We start from the raw sequence: 23771 nt of genomic DNA on the forward strand, positions 1-23771 counted from the left end.
TCCTCACAAGACAGATGGTGAGATCGCACCCCTGTCTCTGCTTCATAAGTGGAATCGATTGAGATGAATTTCACGTGCTCAGTGAGTCTCGTGTGGTCACAAGAGGGAACATAAAAGGCTTGGTGCTTTAAAAAACCTCTCTCTCCCTGTCTCTTTCATTAAGTTATCTCTTTGACAGTGTTAAAAATATCAGTAGAACTAGTCTTTGATGAGCTTTAGTTAAATAGCCCATCTTAGAAACTCCATTTAGATTAAGCAGCTATGTATTTAAAATAAAAATCTTATTTTATCATAAAATGAGTCGAAAGTAAATTCTCAGCCCAAGATTCAGGTATATAAAAAACACCCTTTTCACATCTGTATGACTAGTGAAGATCAGTTACATCTCTGTAAAGCTGTGAAATACAATTTAGGTTTCTTCAAGTGTTTTCGTGGCCTTGGAAATTGAGTAGGTGAATAGCCTGCACACAACAGTCACGAATCAATAATTTCATTGAAATTGTTTTGCAGGTTTTGTACATGCCTATTCATTCGGTTGAGTATTGGATATCGCACTTTGAAATGTGTCAACATTTCTCCTCTCTTTTTCACAGATATTTACAATTTCAATAGTAGAATGAAGCAGGAAAAAATGTAAGTGTGGCTTGTCTGTGGAAAACTTGATTGACGTGATTCTAAGGTGCTGTGCGTGGTTGTCAGGTAGCTGCTAAGCATTTGCTAAGGTGTTCAGAATATTTTATAGCATGTTTCTATGTGGCTGCTAGGGGTTCTGGGTGGTTGCTAAGTGCTTACATCCTTGACAAAGTCAAAATAGTGCACTTACAAGTCTTTACAATAGTCAAAAGTCTCTAGAATTATTATTCTAATCTGCAAAAAAATAAATAAATAAATTACAGACCACGAAAACACTTGAAGAACAGTTTTAAGTTATCATTCTACAGAGCCCCACACCATAACATGCAGAACAATATATATATATATATTGTGGCCACGAGTAAAAAATTAATTCCCACAAGATGTTTATTTGTGGCCATGATTTACTAATTCGTTCCTAGTTTTAAATCATGACCACTATTTAACATTTCGTTCAATTTTAGCTGTAAAACGTGGCCATGATTTACTAATTCGCTCCCTAATTTTAAAATCATAGCCACGATTTACTAATACATTCAATTTTAGCTATAAAACATGGCCGTGATTTACTAATTTGATCTCTAGTTTAAAATCATGACCACTATTTACCAATTCATTCGAATTTCATTGTAAAATGTGGCCGCGATTTACTAATTTGATCCCTAGTTTTAAATTCATGACCATGATTTATTAAATAATTCAGTTTTAGCTCTACAACGTGGCCACAATTTACTAATTTGTTCAATAGTTTTAAAATCATGGCCAAAATTTACTAATTCGTTCAACTTTAGCTGTAAATCCTGGTCATGATTTACTAATTTGTTACCTAGTTTCAAAATTGTGGCCACAATTTACTAATTAGTTCAGTTTTAGCTGTAAATCCAGGTCACAATTTACTAATTCGTTCAATTTTAGCTGTGAATCGTTTACTAATTCGTTCCCTAGTTTTAAAATCATGGCCACAATTTACTAATTCATTCAATTTTAGCTCTAAACTGTAGCCATGATTTACTAATTCATTCCCTAGTTTTAAATCATGACCACGATTTACTAATCTGTTCCATTTTAGCTGTAAATTGTGCTATGATTTACAAATTCAGTGCTTAGTTTTATTTAAATCGCAGCTGCGATTCACGTTAGTTAAATCAAAATGAGGAAATTAATTAGTAAAACGTGGCCATGATTTACTAAATAAACGCATCAAAGTAGTAAATCACGGCCACTAATTAAAAAGTCGAGGGAACAAGTTAATAATTTGTGGCCACAATTTTGTCCTTCGTGTTATGTGCAGGGCTCCATATCATTCAACAGTGCAAAACGATTTATGTGCTTAAGTTATGAAGTACAGAATAAGATCTTATGCAAAAATTTCAGCTATTTTTTCTTTCACATTCATTAATATACTGGGTCTAGGCCAGGACAGCCTCAAGCAATGGACATGATTTAATATATCGAGTGAACTATGCAAAATTCTCATCAAATGCCCCTTCAAGGTGTGTGTTCAACTGTAACAGAAGCAAATAATCAATCCTGACTTCCCTTATCAACAAAATGACTGGATGTTCAGAGCATACAGATTGTGTGTTTATGACTTTGGAGAAAAAAAGGCTGAAAAATAAACCCAAAGTGAGCTTAAACCATCTTTTGAGATGTTCAAAAAGCAAAAGCGCCTCATAAATAAAGTAAATAGTGCTGTTATGGCCACATTTAGTAAACATGTATGTATACCAGTCCCAACAAGTGTAACATTTGCTTGTATCTCCATATCATTAGCCTCACAGGCATGTGTTTCAAAGCATTACAGACAATTCGACGGCTGAGTAACTTAAGCTCAGTGCTCTAATAAGACCTCTTCTCAGATGGATGAGAAAGCAGTAAATGCTGTAATTACATTTAGAGTGACTGCTCAGTGCTTTCTGGACAAGCAGTTCTCTGCATTAACATTTCCCAGACGCCTTCGGATAAACAATCCTGTCATTTCAATTTGCATTTTACGAAAATTAACATTACCCTTATGAATGTTGGTGTTTAGATATTAATCTGCCGTTATCCTGCTTAATTCCATCTAATCAATAATGCTGAGCCCTCAATGTAGAGGGTGCATAAAACAGATTTGTTTTGTCATTAGCTATAAAAAAACTGAGATAAGCTACACAAGAACACCCTATTCACTATAAATGTCAGGAATCAGCTTGCAGGACACATACGTCCGAGGTTTTACTTGGATACTTGGAAGTGCCATTTGAAATTTTCTTCTAAACTGAGCATTTTTATCAGCCAGTTTCAGTAATTTCACTTCAATGGCAATGAATAGATTCACTAAGTTTTGAAATAGCACCAAAATCTCTTTTTATCAGTACAGTAGGAGTGCTTACCATTGTAAGTTCCTGTCCTTGCCATTGGCCCTCAAAAGATTTAGTAAGACACAGTCACCTAGACCTGCAAGCCAAGCATCGCACCAATTTCAGCCCGGCTAGCAAGTGTACGAGACGTCGTCTTGTGTAAGTTACATTGTGGTCCGAGGCAATCCCACATAGTTACTTTCTGTCTGACCTGGTAATGATATTTATGCCCTGCTCGAAATTGCTTTTCATTTCTCCTTTGGTGGGACTCAAAAATGAGCCGTCCGACTGGGATCCCGGGTTTACGCGGGGCTGAGAAAAGGCCCGGAGCCGTGGTCGTCGAGCATGCTGGGGTGATATTATAGAATTGATTTATATGTTCAGAAACGTTGCACTCCTCCTAATAGAGGCTGACGACAGCATGATGGACGGCTCTCTGAATAGACTGCATTGGTGCATTTCTGCGCGTTAAAAGCGCAAAATTTATAGTGGCTCTGTCGTGATAAATTAAACACACGCACGAATTCCGCATCCAAGGCTTTTCACTCTAATCAACAGCGTTGTAACACTGCCAGATATGTCACAGCGCTGTGAAGCCCTCTCTTCGTTTATTGGAGGAATAATGAACACTTTCATGCTTTCCATCCCACGACGTGATGGTTTATTTGTGGCTGTTAACAGATAAAGTACTTCATTGCATTGAAGAGACCCTGACTGCTCCTTGCAGTGAGAGCAATATGACATTTGAATATGAGTGAGAGGACTTAATATCTGTTATTACTCCTGTTTCACATTTGATTCAATTACTTAGTCCAAACCGAAGTTCATTTCCACCCTTCTCCCTCTTCTGGTTTTTATTCACCTCACAATTTTGGTTGGAACCACTACTAGTTTACCACTGAATATAGTATGAGATTCAGTAAGGACTAGGGCTGAAATTGATAGACATTTCCGATTCAATTTGATTATGATTCTGTTTGATTCTATTCTGATTCATCTGGATACATCATAATTTATCATACTGATTTTAACGCATTTGTAATGATTCATTTAAGTGATAGGATTTATAAGAGTCATTTGTTAGTGAATCATACCACTCTGATTGTGCTGTATGGTTTTGATTCACTAAAAAGATGCAGTTCATAAAAGTCGTTTGTTCGTGAATCATACTAGAGTGGGTACATTGGATGGTGTTGATTCACTAAAACGAACCAGTTTATAAGAGTCATTTGTTAGTGAATCATACTTCAGTGAGTTGTGCTGTATGGTTTTTATTTACCAAAACGAACTGGTTCATAAGAGTCATTTATTTGTAAATCAAACAAGACAAGTTGCATTGTATGGTGTTGATTCACTAAAAAAAAAACGGTTTATAAGATTCATTAATTTGTGAATCTGACAAGACTAGTTGCGTTGTATGGTGCTGATTTACTAAAAAGAACTAGTACATAAGAGTCATTTGTTAGTGAATCATACATAACTGGTTGTGCTGTATGTTTTTGATTCACCAAAAAGAATTGGTTCATAATAGGCATTTATTAGTGAATCGTACTAGGCTGGTTATGCTGTATGGTTTTGATTCTTTTTGAAAGAAGCCGTTTTGTTTATGAATCATACTACACTGTGTGCACTGCATGGTTTTGATTCACTAAAAAGAACTGGTTAATAAGAGTCATTTTTTTTGTAAATCAAACAAGACAAGCATTGTATGGTGTTGATTCATAAGATTCAATAATTTGTGAATCAAACAAGACTAGTTGCACTGTATGGTGCTGATTTACTAAAAAGGACCAGTACATAAGAGTCATTTGTTAGTGAATCACACTACTCTGGTTGTGCTGTATGGTTTTGATTCACTAAAAAGAAGCAGTTCATATAAGTAATTTGTTTATGAATCACCCTATAGTGGGTGCACTGCATGGTTTTGATTCACTAAAAAGAACCGGTTCATAAGAGTCATTTGTTTGTAAATCAAACAAGACTGGTTGCAATGTATGGTATTGATTCACTAAAAAGAACCGGTTCATAAGAGTCATTTGTTTGTAAATCAAACAAGACTGGTTGCAATGTATGGTATTGATTCACTAAAAAGAACCGGTTCATAAGAGTCATTTGTTTGTAAATCAAACAAGACTGGTTGCATTGTATGGTGTTGAATTACTAAAAAGAACCAGTTCATAAGAGTCATTTGTTTGTGAATCATACAAAACTCGTTGTGCTGTGTGGTTTTGATTCACTAAAATGAACGGCTCATAAGAATCTATTTGTGAATTGGACTACACATGTAATGCTAACAGTAAATGCCAGTTTTATCTCATCTGATTCAATTCAGATTGCAAACTTAGGGAAAATTTGCACAGTAAGTTTTTTACTTTATCTCAAAGGGTGGCAGTAGATGATGCTAAATATTTAACTTTTACACTGCCCACTCTTTCTCTTTTATATGACTATGGGCGGCCATGTTATTATTCCAAATGAGGATAATTGTCACATTTGGGAATTGAAGTTTGGTATCCTCACAGTTGTAATCCGTGCTTCTAAGTGTGTGATCCAATCAGCTGTAGCGATTCGCTGCAGCCCCATTCATGTGATTGGAGGAGTCCTTAGCATATCAGAGACTGATTGACCCTCGTGAGTTCTCCGCAAAGTCGTCTAAAACTCATTCACCTAGTAAATGGCACAAATCTGCTCTAATCACATAAAGTTATGGAGAGGGCTTTTTTTGTGATTTTTCAAGTGCCAGGATTTGATTCAGCCATCAAGGACTAATGTGTCTTGAGCCCTGACTCCGCATTTATAAAGCAGAGAGATAGAGCTGTGGAAGCACACATAAGGACTTCGCAGGGAAAACGGAATTGCTTTAATTAAAAAAGGCTACTAGCACGTACCAGCTGTTCGCGTTGTGTGCCGCTAAATCTAATGAGCTTTTTCCACTGCTGCCAGGCAACTTGACTGAGACGCTTCTCATACTTGAAGCTCCTTTCACAGCTCCTCTTTAGTTCCACAGATTATTTCTCAGAGCAAATTGTGTTCAACAAAATAGGACGCTTATGCTGTTTAATATTTCTGTGACATGACATCGGACAGTGTTGCGCCCTATACATGCGAAAATCAGATCCCATTCCCGCAGGGCCTGATTAGATTTCTTTGCACGCAGGACTAAATTTATAAGACGTAGCAGACAGTCTGTGAGTAGCATTTAAATAAATTGGGAGTTTGGGAAGTAAGAAATGTTATTTTGCCATTGTCTTGAGAAAAGACACTAATGCATTAATGTAGTTCTGTCATGACAACTCTGAGAATTTAGCTTGGTAATATACATGGCAGTGTTAATGTGTTTGGTCTTGGCAGAACAGATCTGCTACGCTGCTGAAGCTGCCACAGTACCAAGACTTGCTACTGCCAATACATCCACAGACATGCTGCTGCACATATAGCATATGAAATAACCCAGTAGCAGATCTATACAGGTGGAGCTGGGGAAGGCGGAGGGTTTCTGAAGCACGCCGCAACTGCTACAGCAAACAAAAGACAGGTATCTGAATGTTGAGCAGCCAGCTCATTGAACCAATCAGCTGTGCCATGTGAATAATGATGTCATTATGTGCCATCTACAGTTTCATGACAGAACTTTGTATTTAATTTAGTGTTGAAAGACAGAAATACAGCCAACACAATAAATATATCATGTCTCTTATTTATTTATTTATTTGGATGTATGGATATGTCTGTTCAACAGATTTAGCCATTTCAGTGGTCCAACAATTTTAATTCATTAATCTTTAATTAACTGAGTAATGTACATATGACAAATTCTGAATAAATGTGAAATACTTCATTCACATTTAACTTAAATAGTCAATTAAAATTAGCAACTACATTTGCTTTGGCATTATTTGAAGTAATTTGAAATATTTATACTTTAAGTTATAAGTTTATATTTGTTTATATTCAGTTTATATTTTAAATAAATATTATTTAAATAAGTAAATTAAGTGATTTAATTTATTGTTCTTTTCTTTTTTCTTTTTCTTTTAATTTTCCTTATATTTATGTTAATTTTATGAATTTTTTTATTTTTTTATATGATTTATTTTTTCTTTTAATTATTATTATTTTTTGTTACTTATGTTTTATTTATCTCTTTATCTATTCAGGCTTTATGTTAAATGTTTTTATTGTTATTTTTCTAACCTGCTGATGCAAATAAAATAAAATAAAATAAAAAGTTTTTTTTCTTTACACAATAACATTTTTATTTTTGACTCTATGGCTGGCATCAACTCATATATGAAAACACCTGGACATTTCTATGTAAAAATACATTTCTGCATACTTACATTTGTTATTTTGTATGCATAAAATGTATTAAAAGAATTACAATGTATTTCTTTATTAAATTAATAAATTATTATTATTATTAAAATGTCTTTATTCATGCATTTTTCTTTATGTTATTTTTCCTTACATTTAATTTTTTTAGTATTTTATATTTTCAGATATTTTTATATTTAGATTTAATACTTAGTTTTGTTTATTACTTTATTTTTTCTTAATTTTTGTAATCACTTATGCTTTTTTAATTTATTTATCTATTCAGGCTTTTTATAAAATATTTTCACAGTTATTTTTCTAACCTGCTGATGCAAATAAAATAAAATAAAATAAAATGTAACATCATTAAGACGAATTGTGATTTTATATTCATAATTGTGAGTTTATATCTCCCAGTTACTTACTTCTCACAATTGCATGTTTTTTGCAGGTCAAACGTAAAATGCAAAATGTGATGTTATGGCTTGCATAAACTCATAGCTATGAAAACACATCTGAGTCTGGACATCTTCTCTATGTAAATATACATTTATGGATACTTACAGCTATACTTACAAAAGTAGAGCAAAAGCAATTCGTTAAAAAGCCAACCGTATTTGTTAAACACAATGACAGGTTCATTAGAAAACTAGCTTAGCAAGCTAGAGTGATGAAGATGTTCTCTACATAGACAATTTAACCCACCAATACGTAAGCTGCAATAACAAAATGACTAATGCAGTCCATTCCCTGTTAGACTGAGTTTCTGGTGTATTGAACACTCAGTTATGACCATGAAGCGTAGGATACGGGCGTCTCTGGAGCGCCAGCGCTCTTGACCTTCACTGCGGTTTTACAGCAGCACCCAAATGGCTCCATTGGGTGTCATTTCTAATAACCACCCTCTCCCCCCACTTCAGCCCACTCTCGTCCCGATACCGCAGCTCAATGGACTCAATGAGTCAATTACACCGAGCACAGCCGCAGTTGAAGTGCTTTGTGATACAGCTAAGTGAGCGCGGCTCTGTGGCCTGAAACATTTCCTGGGACGGCCAATCGTCTGTTCCCGCTGGAACCACTCAGCCGCCCCATTATGACCTCTCTGTATATAACAGCGCTGCGGTGTGACGGTCCTATGGAGCAGATGCTGGCCCAGTGATGTTCTGGCTGAGGGCCAGAGCCCTGTGAGATACCGCAAAACTAGTTAAGATGACTTCATCAATTTGCTGAGCGACCTTTAACCAAGATTGTTATCTCGTGTTCTCCACGCCCGAGGATCGTCCGTCGCACTGAAATTATTCATTAGCCGATCGAGCGCGAGCTTCAAGGTTAAGTGTATGTGTGTTGACGGGCCCCGCGTCGACAAAGGGGTCACTGGGAAACACGCAAACGGAGCCACCGCAACCAAAGATGATCGATCGATGAGTTTCGTTTACTTCAATAGATGAGAATGCAACTCAATTTTAATATGCTGACTGCTGTTTTTTATTAGATGAGATGGTATTGATGATGAAATGAACAGCTCTCTGCATCGATACACAGATGGAATATTGGTAATGGTTTGAATAAAGCCAAATGTCAGACGTTTTTCATTTTGTATGCAGAGAATGTATTAAAATAGAATTAAAATGTTATATAATTGAAATGTTATATATTTTAAAAATTTTTATTAAATTATTTAATAAAATGTATTCATTTATTTATTAATTATTAATACTTATTTTAATTAAGATGTGTTTTTCTATTAATTTTCATTGTATTCATTTTTATTCTATTATTTTAGATTTCTATATTACATATATTTTCCATTTAGATTTAATACTTATATTTAATACTTAACACTTAAAACTTTTGTTTATTACTTTATTTTTTCTATCTATCTATCGATCTATCTATCTATCTATCTATCTATCGATCTATCTATCTATCTATCTATCTATCTATTTATTATGCATAGATGAATGGATGGATATAAAATGTCTGTTTAATATATTTAGCCATTTCAGTTATCCAATTCAGTAATCTTTCATCAATTTGGTAATCATATTACAGAATCTGAATAAATGTGAATTAGTTAATTAATTAAAATGAATTAAAAATAGTTTTTAGAACAATTTTGTCTGCATAAAATGTATAAAATTGTAAAAAAAAAAAAGTATTACAATTTATTACATTTATTAAATTAGCAATTTATTATTATTAAATTGTCTTAATTCATTTATTTTTCATTATATTTATTTTATTTTATTATTTGATATTTTTATTTTATATATTCATAATTATATAATATATTCTATATTATTTCTATTTAATTATATTATAATTATTATATATTCATAATATTTTATAACTATTGTGGTTTATTATTTGATTTTTTAAATTACTTTCTTTATCTATTTATCTATTCAGGCTATATGTGAAATGTTTTTATTGTTATTTTTCTAACCTGCGGAATAAAATAAAATAAAATAAAATAATAAAACAGAATGCATATTAAATATATATATAATAGTGTGTGTGTGTGTGTGTGTGTGTGTGTATATATATATATATTGTAGTAAATTAAGAATCAATAAATAAATACATTATTATTTATATATATATATCAATAAATAAGTATATAAAAAAATGAACAAGTTTTTTTTTTACATAAAAAGCTTCCAATTCAGTAAATTAATATTACATTTAACAATTATGTTTAAAATTAATTATTTATGTTTTTTATGTTTCCTTAATGCAGAATACATTAATTATATTATATTATATTTTTTGCACCACCTTAGTGCAAAATACCATATTCTAGGCCTTAATATTTTGTTCATATTTGTAACAAATATGTTTAAAATACATTAATGTAGTAATGATTTGGAGGTGGACTTGTTTGTCCAAAACATTTTAGTCAGCGATTAAAAATACTTATATTTGCCTGAAGTGTTCGGAGTATTGCATGTAAACAGTCCAAAAAGATTCACGAGAGAGTCTCAAACGTGGGTCATGAACATGTTTTTATCCCGTAAACAACAATGTAAAACTCCATTAGGACCGTCGTCGCTCTGCCGGCTGTATGTTTTTGCGTGCGCCTCAGGAAGATGAATGATCATCTCTGTATTCACTTTGCTGATTCAGTCCACCCACTCTACCTCTTAAAACCATTTGCTTCTCTTCTTTTCCATTCCCCTGCGACAGTCATTGTCTCGTTCATTCATTCCGAGTCTGAATTTCTCTGATTTCAAGCCGTGACCCGTGCGCGCACGTAAAGTTTCACCAAACCGCGTGGAGAGTTTAAAGAGCAGCGAGCTTTTTTGAGTGCCATTTCATCGAGGATGTGGAGCGTTACAGTATTAAACCCTCCTGCAGAGCCGGTGCACGCAGGAAATGACCTGGATTTAGTAATACATTAACCCCTTAAAGCCCTCATAATGGTCCAGCCACTCTCTGTGAGTTACATCCACAGTAATATGACACATTATCCGGCTTTAAATGGCTTCCCAAGACTATCGATTTGCCTACTTGTCGTATTGTGTTTCAGATCATAGTATTTATTCGAGCCGTGGATAGATAACCGTTCCCAGTGTGTTAGCAAACAGTAATGTCCCCGTGTGATTTAACTGAAGCTCACACGCTTGAGATCTTTGTCGTCCTGCGGGGTGGCGGATGAGTTACACCCTTGAACCGTCCTGCCGCACGCGCTCATTTCATCTCTAAATTGCCTCCCAAAAGTCCTGCCATGCAATAACATTAAATCACTGAGTGAGAAAAAATGATTTTGCAGTTTTTAAAGGGCAAGCAAGCTCAGGCGGTGAATTAAGGTGCGTGGGGTCGTCCCGAATCAAAAGGCCAATCAGAAGACATCAATAATGGGACGTCTGAAGACTGGTTTGAGACCTAGAGGTCAAAGGTTAATAGGCTTTGTGCAATGAAAAGAAGTAACTGGAATATCAGGTATTGCTGTGAATAGCACTTTGCATTGACAGACTGCTGTAATAAAATCTCAGTTTGTTTAATGCATAAGGATCAAATACACGGAAACTGTTTACTTCACCTTCTGGCGATTTTAAAAAAGCTTATGAATATTATTTATAAGGCACTATGTTTTAATATTGAGTGTTTATGTACTGGTGCATCTATTTCCCTAACCAAAGAAACATAATAATGTAAATACAAGCCGAGCTGCCTAGAAAACGAGGGAGCTCAGTAGGTTTGGAACGGAGCCGCAGAGTGTTGTGATGAATGCTATTCAACAGGTTAAAAATGGAAACAGCCAGGTTTGGTTAGCAATGGTCTTAATGATGAAATTGTAACACGTCTATTTAATTTAGGAATATTCTGGTGCTTGTATATCAGTTTTGTGGATACAACATCTGGATGCTGTGACGGTATTTGGCAATGTGGAAGATGTTTCTCTTCAGCCTGATTTCCATAATGAGATTATGCGTTGTGATTTATGCCTGAGTCACAAGATATTGTCTATGGGGTATGATGTTCTGCTCAGGAGGGACGGCAGATAAATTAGACGCACAATGTCGCTGAATTATGCTCAGCCGTCTGTTTTCTGTTTGTCTGTGATAGGTGAAAAGTCAGGGTATACTGGAATATTTTTGTGCTATTTATTTATTTATTGCAATATTGTTTGTTTTTTCTTTGTTTTTTTGCACACCTTAATGCAGGATACCATAATTGTAGGTTTTTATACTTTTGTGCTATTATTTATTTATTTTGTATTTATTTATTTATTTGCTTGTTTGTTTGTTGCAATATTTTTTGCACCACCTTAATGTAGGTTTTATATTTTTGTGCTATTATTTGTTTTGTTTTGTTTTGTTTTAATTTATTTTATGGCAATATTGTGTTTTTGTTCTACCTTAATTCAGAATTCCATATTGTTGGCCTTTATATTTTGTGCTATTATATTATATTATATTATATTATATTATATTACATTATATTACATTATATTATATTAATTATATTATATTGGAATACTGTGTTTTTTGTAATACCATATTGTAGGCCTTTATATTTTTATGCATGCTTGCTTATTTATGTATGTATGTATTTATTTACTTTTATTTAATTTAATGTAATTTTATTGCAGTATTGTGGGTTTTGTGCTACCTTAATGCAGAATTCCATATTGTAGGCTTTTATATTTTTTGGTATTGTATTTTTTGGTGTTATATTATATTATATTATATTATATTATATTATATTATGTTATGTCATATTATATTATTGTGTTTTAGTAATACCATATTGTAGGCCTTTACTTTTTTTATTTATTTATGTAATTTTTTTTTTTTTTTGGTTTTGTGGTTAATTTATTCATTTAATTTTAATCGCAATATTTGCAATTATTTTGTTTTTGCACCACCTTAATGCAGAAAACCATACTGTAAGCCTTTATATATTTTTTTATATTTTTGTCCTTTCTTTTTTTCTTTCTTTCTTTCTTTCCTCATAAATACTAGAATATTGTGTTTTTTGTACCACCTTAATGCAGACTAACATATTGTAAGCCTTTATATTTTTGTCCATTTATATTAACATAATTATTCATTTTTTTATTACTGTGTTTTTGAGAGATTACCACATTAATGCAGAATACCATAGTGTAGGCCTTTGTATTTCTGTGCATTTCTATTTACATAATTATTTATTTCACATTAGTCATTTGTCCAGAATGAGATCTGAGTTGGACCAGTAGAGGATTTTTTTGCCTGATCATGAAAGAGCTCAAATTAGACTCCCTGATGCTATTCCCAGAAGCTATTAGATGATAATGAGCTTCTCGTCACTCACAAGAAAGGTCTTTTAATGAAGTAATATCATCAAAATATGCTGCTATCACACTCACAAATGCATGCAAACACATGAATGCATGTATATTGTGTAGTCTGTCAGACAGAAGTGTTCATGCAAGTTGCATGCAAACCATGAAATGAGAGAAAAAAAGCAGAAAAGGGTAGATTAGCATTAGATTGGATGTTGTACATAGGTGGTTCTGATTTGATATGCATGGCCTGGCAGGATTCCACCGAAATGTGATTACCATTTTTATGTTTTCGGTGCCAGCCTTTTGCATTATCTATTAGATTTTCATTTGTTGCTTGTCCATCAAGTGTGAAGATACGGACGTTTGCCTGACACGGCCGTTGTGTCGAGCAGGTGTAACTGCTGGTCGTGGCACTGGTTTTATTATAAATATCACAGCTCACAATTCACGTGGCATTTCCACGGATGGAATAATCAAGTTGAAAAGGTTGTTTGTGGAACGGTACATGGAAAGGAAGTGAGATGGGGAATAAGAGGGAGCAGGAAAGAGCAAGATACAGACATGTCGAGAGAGGAAAACATGCAATAGCTGCAGTGAAGCGTACAGAGGGCTACTAAGGACACGCTAAACGCCTGCAGCCCTTCAAACCAACCCTCACGTTACAACACAACATTTCCGCTGAGAGGAAATAAAACAGCCAACGCTTGGATGTGATTCTTAGAGGTGTTAATGTATTTTAGGTTTATATTTTGGGTGTTTAGGAATTTTACTCTTATTTTATGTTATTTACACCTCTGGGCTGCAATTTTTAATTTCATGAAAAAATGTGTGATCAGAGCGTAAAATATTAATATGAGAAATTGTAATTTCAATATGGCAATTATAAGAAAGAAAGTCCTTTTGAGTTTGTGCATTAGCAGTTTGTTTTGTGTGTGATTTAAGTTAAAGAATCAAAATTTATAACAAATACATCATAACAAATACATCATTGCTAATTATATATATATATATATATATATATATATATATATATATATATATATATATATATACATACATTTTGTTATACCATTAAAAACCTAAAATAAGTTAAAAAGGTTAATATTTTTTTTATATATATATATATATATATATATATTTACTATCATATATTTGCAATTACATTACTTTATATTACAAAAGTAGGTTTAAAGTATATTTTAAAAGCATATTAGGTATAATAAAATGAAACTTTAAAAAAGAACTGTTAAATTTAATTTAAGTATACATTACATTATATCATTATAAGATCTAAAACATTTAAAAATAAAATATATATATATATATTTTTTTTAATTACATTTTAACATTTATATTACAGCAAAACATTTATTTTCAAAAAAATTACATATTAACATTTAAAATATATTAAACATTTTTATAGATTTTTTTTTTTACTAAAAGTTTTTGCCACTTTTTATCAATTTAATGCATCATTGCTGAATAAAATTATTAATTTCTTTAAAAATAAATAAATCAATCAATAAATCTTACAGACCCATAACATTTAGACAGTAGTGTGTAATTTATAATTAATTTATTTTATTGGTCAAAAAAAAGATAAGTCATCATAAAACATAAGACATAAATGAAAAAAGAAAAACAATTGCCGTCATATTTTAAATTTCAGTAGCAGTGTTGTGTTTTGTCACTTTCAGCCCTGCTTCACAAGTACAAAAGCAACATCCAGGCCTGATGTAAAAACTCAGCCGGCCAATAAATAACGTCAACGTATTTACTACAGCTGTAAAAGGCTGACGACGGGATACTTTTGAAGCCTTAGTGCATAATAAAACAGACGAAAGATGCATGAAATCATGACTGGCAGTAATTGCCAGCTTTGTTTGAGCAATCGTGTTTTTTTCCCCGAGAGGTGTTGTAAAGAGGTTATCAGTGATGTTAGAATATTTTAAAGGGTGACAGAGGAGAAAATCGTGCGGTGGAAATGTTAATCCAGAACGCCGGTATCTTTGACCTTCCATCATCTCTAAAGCCTCCGAAGTTCTCTCTCAATCTCAGCTCATCCCGATCTTAAAATCACCCTCCGTCTCTGAGTTTTATACCTCTGCGAAACACAGCGCGCATTTTAATGCGGCTTCCGTCTAGTCGCCGAGACGAAGCGTCGTCTTCCGAAACGATGCCACTTTGGCCTTGACGATCTCTTTGGACATGAAAGGCAACCTTCAAAGAAATCAATTAACGTGAAGCGTGGCATTGATTTTTATGGATTTTTGTAAGAGTTGTTGACTAAGATGTGCTCTCAGGTCGGGTTGCTTGCTGAGTTAATGTGACTAGTTTGGAATCCTCAGTCATTTGAGGGAACCAATCAGCTCGCGTTCTCCTTCAGAGCCCTGGCAACAACCCCCAGAGCACGGGCAAGTGTGCTTTAATCATCCTACTGAGCAGCCAATAGTGGGCACACACACACACACACACACACACACAGGATCACAGGCAGTCATACAGGCATTTATATAAACACACACACACACAAACAGAAGCCAGCTGGGCGTCTGTGTTGAAGTTCCTGTCCTCTTGATTTCTACCATAATTCCCTGTGCTATTTACTCATGATTGCTCTTATTTAACTGACCACAGATGAACTGAGATCTGCTCCCACAGCCCCATAACCTACATTTAATTCAGCTAAACGCCCTTTTATCTGTTGTAATAGAACAAACTGAATTATTTTCAGTCCTCTACATATTGTTTTGTCGACCCACGCTGATTTTCAGGCTTTATCACACTGCAAACTGATGTACAGATCTGCTTACAGGTATGTGCATATATATATGTGTGTGTGTATATATATATATATATATATATATATTAAAATGAAGAATATATATATATTTTACTTGAAAGGTATGTAGGTCACTTTTTGGATGAGTACTATGGTAGCACTATGGTTGACATATACACTGCTGTTCAAATGTTTGGGGTTGTTTTTGAAGTTTCTTATGATCACCAAGGCTGTATTTATTTGCTCAAAAATACAGTAAAATATTATTCCAGTTTAAAATAACTGTTTTCTATGTTAGGATATTTTATAATGCAATTTATTTTTGTGATACAACGCTGAATTTTATCCCTTAGAAATCATTCTAATATGCTGATTTGCTGCTGGAGAAACTTTTTTTATTATCAATGTTGAAAACAGTTGTCATGCTTAATATTTTTTGGGAAACCATGATTTTTTCAGTTGATAAAAAGTAAAATAAAAAAAATAAAATAAAATAAAATAAAATAAAATAAATACTACAAGGTACTTTCACATAATACCATAATATGTTTTTGCACTTTTTGTAAGTTAGATTTTGGTTAGACGTTTGTAAGGGATGTAAATTAAATCTATTAAATAATATCACTATAAAATATGAAGCATTTTCAAAAAATACAAATGATACATATTCGATTAAATTTTATAATTAAAAATAATTTTTTTTTTTTTTTTTAATATTTATTGTAATATATTTCAAATTACATTTTAACATTTAAAAATATATTTAACAAAAATTATAGATTGTATAATAAGTGAATTTTAATCAATTTAATGTATCATTGCTAAATAAGTTTAATTTCTTTAAAAACAAGTAAATACATACATGCATACATAATGCATCCTTGTTGACTGTACCATTTTTTCTCTAATTATCATCAAAAAATGAAATAAAATAATAATAATGCAATAAAATAAAATGATCACAAAATATAAATAAATTAAATACAACAAAATAAAAATAAAAAATACTACAAGGTACTTCCGCATAGTAATATAATATGTTTTTGTACTTTTTGTAAGTGTAATACCATGTTTTGGACACTGAATACTGTGGTACTATCATGGTACATGTGCAAAAACACAGTGATACTAAGAAACTTTTGGGTAGTTGTTTGTAAGAGATGTAGATACTATAATACTGCTACCATCACTTTTTTTTAAAAAAGCTAATAAATTAGAATACAAATGTACATTATTTGACACTTCTGATTTATATATTCCAAAAAGACTTACGCATACAATTGTCTAATAATAGTTGGATATGAATCGTAAAGGCCTGTATTTATCTTTAACAAGCATGAAATAATCCCTTTCACAATATAAAACCAGTAATTTTGAGATATATGCTATAACACCCTCAAATCTATTACTGGCAAAGAAGACAGATCTATAATGTGTTGTAATATCCATTGTAACACTTGTAATATCCATCTTTTATGTTATCAGCGCTCTTGTATAACCTCACGTGGGCGGGTCTGTGTGAATGGAGCTCTAGCAGCGATCTAATATAGTGATCTGCGCTTGAATAGAGGAGCTAAAGTGGCAAACCCGCTGCGCGCGCCGCTCCACTGCCAAGGTTCTGGCTCGTGCTGCTCGTGAACAGGTGCCTTCCCATGAACCCCAGCATTACCCCGCTTGGCACGGCCCAGTAAACAGTTGTCAGACCCTGTGGGCGTCCGAATGTGTCACCGGCCTCCATCACGAGATCGTGTGGCACCGGCTTCCACCGTGACAGTGGGTTTTTGGCCACAATGACGATTACGCGTATGTGTTTTTGTTGCAGGCTGGCTGCCGACCATAGGAGTGTTTAAATAGGCCTGTTCTGTGTTTATGCGTCACATGTTGGAGGAGTCACCTAACATCTGTGCCTGGCAGCACGCGCTGGCACGATTGCTTCCCAGTCCCAAAAATACATTTAATACACAATTTATCATGATCGTGATATGAAGGTGGCACATTCGAGGCCTCTGCATGAGCCTAATGAGGTGTATTTTCCTATTATGTGATGGAAAATTCGATTGTTCCTGATTTAAACCATCATAGTGGGAAAATTACAGGTTGATAAAGGTGTTGCGAGCTACTTAATTAGACCACTGCAGTTTTTGATAAAAAATGCAAAACAGTTCTTGCAGTTTAAGGTCATTTTAAACACAGACACCTCCTATTTTAGTAATATCAGTGATAATAGGAACATTTCATGTGTGAAATTTTAAAACAAAAGCTCCAGTAGGTATTAGACGATCTGTCTAAACATGTAGAAACAATTGACACGTTTTAATGTAAATAAGTTGCTGTGTGAATGTGTTTGTAGGATAATTAATGATGTAACCTCATTAAGATGATGACTTTAGGGACTTACATTCTCAACAGTGATCAGCCGCCATCTGCTGGAAGATTCAGCTACTGCAGGTAACTGTTGATTAATAAAAAAAAATAGTGAAAGTTGAGCTGTTTTCATGTTTATAACGCACCACAAACCTTCATTTTAGTGTAAACCCTGGTGAATAAAAACAGCATATGCTGGTTAGGTATGTTTTGATGCTGGTTTAAGCTGGTCATGTTGCTGGTCAAGGACCAGCATAAACCAGCAAAGGACCATCTTAAACCAGCATCAAAACCTACCTAACCAGCATATGCTGTTTTTTTCAGTGTATTTTTAAATAATACACTTTTCCACTGCTTAAATAAACCGAAAACAAAGCAAATAAGATTCAAATAAATGTTATTGTCTCAGTTTAAATGACAAAAAGGTTGATTTACCTGAATTTAGGTTACGTTAACTTTATTTAAATCTATCTATCTATCATCTGAAGTACACAAAAAACCGTTGTGTATTTGTGAACAGTAAAATACACCACAGTGTTATGCTAGGTTCTTCTGTGCTAATGAACGTAACATTACCTGAAAACACCTGCTGCTTTAATACATTTGATTATCTCCGTCTTTAAAAGCAGCGAGAGAGCTTTAACCAGCGTTTACTGTGTGATAATGATGTAACTAGATGAGTAAAGTTTGAGAACAAACTTTAAGTTGGCTTGAGAAAGCCTAGCCTGAAAGTTTGAAGCAGTTGTAATATGCTTCAAGCAGCTAGCATGATTTAACACATTGCTTACATGATTTAACATGTTGTTAACATGTTTTAGCACGATTACCCTGGTGAAAAAAACAGCATATGCTGGTTAGTTATGTTTTGATGCTGATTTAAGCTGGTCCTTTGCTGGTTCATGCTGGTCCTTGACCAGCAACATGACCAGCAAAAACCAGCAAAGGACCAGCATAAACCAGCATTAAAACATAACTAACCAGCATATGCTGTTTTTTTCACCAGGGTTAGCTTGTTGCTTTTATTTTTATAGGCTGATTACAATGTTGTTAGCATGATTAGCAAATTACTAGAATGTTGTTAGCATGATTAACAAGTTATTAGCATGTTTCTAGCCTGATTAGCATGTTGATAGCATGTTTCACGCATGATTAGCATGTTACTAGCATGTTACTAGCATGTTACTAGCATGTTTCTAACATGGCTAACATGTTACTAGCTTGTTGTTAACATGTTTCTAGCATAATTAGCATATTACTAGCTAAACTTGTAAACATGATTGGCTTGTTGGTAACATGTCACTGGCATGTTGCTAGTATGATTAGCAAGTTACTAGCATGTTGGTAACATGTTTCTAACATGGTTAGCATGTTACTAGTATGTTGCTAGCACAATTAGCATGTTGTTATCATGTTTCTAACATGGTTAGCATGCTGCTATCATAATTAGCAAGTTACTAGCATGATTAGCATGTTACTAGCATGTTTGTTAGCATGTTTCTTATATGATTAGCATGTAACTAGCACATTGTTAGCATGATTACCAAGTTACTAGCACGTTGCTAGCATGTTTCTAACATGATTAGCATGTTGCTAGCATGATTAGCATGTTACTAGCATGTTGTTAACATGCTTCCAGTATGATTAGCATGTAACTAGCATGTTGCTAGAATTATTACCAAGTTACTAGCATGTTGCTAGCATGATTAACAAGTTACTAGCATGTTGGTAACATGATTAGCATGTTGTTAGCATGTTTCAACTACAAATGTTTGTTTCAATTACAACTTGCTAATCATGCTAGAAACATGCTAGCAACTTTGCTAATCATGCTAACAACTTGCTAATCATGCTAGAAGTATGCTAACAACTTGCTAATCATGTTAGAAACATGTTAGAAACATGCTAGCAACTTGCTAATCATGTTAAAAACATGCTAGAAACATGCTAGCAACTTGCTAATCATGTTAGAAACATGCTACCAACTTGCTAATCGTGCTAGCAACCTACTAATCATGCTATAAACATGCTAGCAACATGCTAATCATGTTAGAAACATGCTATAAACATGCTAGCAACTTTGCTAATCATGCTAACAACTTGCTAATCATGCTAGAAACATGTTAACAACTTGCTAATCATGTTAGAAACATGCTAGAAACATGCTAGCAACTTGCTAATCATGTTAAAAACATGCTAGAAACATGCTAGCAACTTGTTAATCATGTTAGAAACATGCTAGCAACTTGCTAATCGTGCTAGCAACCTACTAATCATGCTAGAAACATGCTAGCAACATGCTAACAACTTGTTAATCATGTTAAAAACATGCTAGAAACATGCTAGCAACATGCTAATCATGTTAGAAACATGCTAGCAACTTGCTAATCATGTTAAAACATGCTAGAAACATGTTAGAAACATGCTAACAACTTGCTAATCATGTTAAAACGTGCTAGCAACATGTTAGTAACTTGCTAATAATGTTAGAATCATACTAACAACATGTTAATTATCTATCTATCTATCTATAATCTGACCATTACTATCTATCTGACAGACCGCATTCAAACTTTAAAACTTCAAAATATTTCAGACTGAAAACCATCCAAACTTTAAACTTTTTTTAAAAATTTAAACTTCTTAAATTTCTTAAACTTTTTAAACTTTTTAAACTTTTTAAAACTTTTTTAACTTTTCTAACTTTTCTAACTTTTTCAAACTTTCTGGTCCAGCTTTCTCAAGCCAACTTAAAGTTTGTCTTGACAAACTTTTTTATCTAGTTTTATAAAAAAAATTATATAATGTAATATATGTTTTATTTTTATTAATATATCTTAATACCTTTAACCACAGAAGTAAGCCTAAGGGTGAGACTTTGTTCATTATCTGCTATAGGGAAATGATGAGAAGAATAACAACATGCAGAAACCAGTAAAACTCATAATTAAGATAATACATTAACATAATATGGTAAGATACAACAATTTGCAATATTAAGTAGCAAAACAAGCTGTTTTGTACAGCTAAAAATAGCTGGACGCAGATAAGACCAGACCTATACAATTTAAAAATGGCCGCTCACACTCTTACGGGAAGAAAAAGGTGGATACATTCAACTTCAAATGATTTACAATAAACAGTACTGGTTATAATATGTAGCCTATGAATCTTGTATTGGGAGTCAACGATTTGGGAAATCTTAATCGTCTTCATGTGTATTTTGCAGACTTAAAGTCAGACATCTAACTTTGACACGTCGTTGAAAAGATCACTCCGAGTTCAACAGATTCTCACACTGACCCAGAATCCAAACCTCCAGCCGGATGCTACTTTCTGAGTTTTGAGGTCAAAGGAAGCTAATTATACCACAATGGATGTCACACATAAACATGAGGCCACCGTTGTGCCATCAGGACATGAAATATGTGGGTCGCAGTAGCTCCCTGAACCTTATTTATTCAAAACCTGGGGAAAAAAGACCAGGGACAAACTTGAATTGAGTGTTTTATGGTATTATGGAGATCAGAAATGGAAAGTCCAAAGGCAAAAGTCTGTGAAGATGCCGTTTTATGTGCAGTGCAGCTCCGTGACAAAATAACTCTAATCTACACATGAATTTTTCATGCCGCTCGGTCTGAGCCGTCAGGACGGTGGCAACAGAAAGCAGACCGGAGAGGAGGAGTTCTGTCAGGAAACATCAGGTCTGATTTATGAAACGTTACAGAGCTCTGCACCACCAGCTGCTGCAGAGATGCCGCTGTACATTTACTGAACGAGATGCACTCAGACGCACAGCTTTATTTGCTGACCTGGGTTATGCTGACATGCATGACATGACCTGACCTGAGGTGGATATGGAAAACATTAACAATCTGACCATGATTAAAGGAATCAATTGTAATCTTCTACTGAATACTTTTAACAAGTATATATTAAATTACAATATCTGAACTTGTATATAAAATAAATTATACTTTCTCAAAAGTGTATTCACTCGTAATTTGTGACTTGAACTTTTTTGTGAGTGTGAAAAATAAAACACATGGTTCAGAATAGCATACTAGGATACTTTTACTATTTATGTTGCATGCAATGTGTATATTTTGTGAATTTTCAACCACGTGAGCTATTACAAAATGTGCAGTAGCTTTACAATGCAATGCATGTGCAAATTAAATAAAGTATCCCATAATGTATTGGCCTTTCATTTTCAGACAAGTAAACCAAATTGTATTAAAAATGCAGATTAATCATTTTAAAATGGATAACTAAATGCCACTCAGCGAAATAAACTATTTTGACAGTTTAAACTAGTAGAAATGTGTGTCACTGCATAATTAATTTTATTTCACATTTTTGAAAAAAAAAAAAAAAAAAAAAAAAAAAGTATATAGGCAGTACAATATGAAGCAGCGTTATTTTTTAAAATAATAATAAAAATAATAATAATATATAACAAATTAATTTATAATAATAGAGAAACTACAGTAGTCAACATTTGAAATGGGTTAAAAAAAAAAAAAAAAAAAAAAAAAATTAATCAAAGTTGTCTTAAGACAAGAACGGGTATTGTTTTGGTTTAAGGACAACTTTTAGAATTGGAATTGCATACTACTCGTACTGTTTCTTCCATATGCTAACAAATGTTGTATGCTATTCCAAATTTAACCCATGTAGTGTGTACTTTTCTAAATTGTCTAAAACTTTCCCATTATGGCTGTTTTACTATTGTTTTCATACTTGCTGAGTAGGAAAACAAAGCCATTTTAGGCCATTAAATATTACGTTAATTAAATATGAAATGAAACGTAAATGAGGAGCAGGCATGAAAATGATAAAAAGCAGGTCAGTTACTTTTCCTCTAATTAACAAAACATAAATTTGTTATTCTACAAAGGATCAGGACACTCCCAAACAAAGCAAGACCGCTATCCACCTTATTCTTCAACGTATTAGCCTATGGACGAGACTTCTGGTTCATTAGCTGCTAAAGGAAAATAATGAAAAGAACAACAACGTGCAGTAAACGTAAAGCTGTTTGCACTACAAACCAGTGTGTTCATTATTAATGTAATTATACATAATACATTTAAACAATATGTTAAGAAACACCAATTTGCGATATCACAGTTTTGTAAGGCTAAAAGTAGCTGGACTCCTATGAGACAAACCCAGACCCATAAAATTTACAAATGGCCGCGCCCACTCTTACGGCAAAATAAGGTGGATAGAACGGTCTAGTAATAAGTTTTCATGTCCTGTAAGGGCTGACCTGAATCTTGATGACATGCTGTGTCAGGACCTGAAGAGCACTGCTCATGCCAGACGTCCTTCAAACCCCTCAGAGCTGACAGAGGTTTATGAAGAGGAGCAGAAAATCCCTCCAGCAAGATGTCCAACAATCACAACCGATTATAGGAGGCCACTGTTACGACTGCTGCAAGTAGGTACCACAAAAACCGCAAAGCTATACATGTAATGCTACATTAAAATAAATATTTTATATTCTATACACACACACCCCAAAATAGTACTACTTTGATGCTAAAATAGCTTTTTTGTT

The 23771-nt window shown here is 33.6% G+C and overlaps 1 long non-coding RNA gene across 2 annotated transcripts; it reads left to right on the forward strand.

Annotated features, from left to right (window-relative positions):
- Positions 1 to 15607: 15607 nt before the first annotated feature.
- LOC127164441 (uncharacterized) lies at positions 15608 to 22192 on the forward strand. Of its 2 annotated transcripts, none has more exons than XR_007827647.1 (2): positions 15608 to 15877; positions 21435 to 22192. It is a non-coding gene; the product is annotated as an uncharacterized LOC127164441 (long non-coding RNA). The 2 variants fall into 2 exon arrangements; XR_007827648.1 differs by lacking the exon at positions 15608 to 15877 and adding an exon at positions 16593 to 18292.
- The last annotated feature ends 1579 nt before the right edge of the window (positions 22193 to 23771 follow it).

Source organism: Labeo rohita, chromosome 4, assembly GCF_022985175.1.
Source record: "Labeo rohita strain BAU-BD-2019 chromosome 4, IGBB_LRoh.1.0, whole genome shotgun sequence".
Lineage (NCBI taxonomy): Eukaryota > Metazoa > Chordata > Actinopteri > Cypriniformes > Cyprinidae > Labeo > Labeo rohita.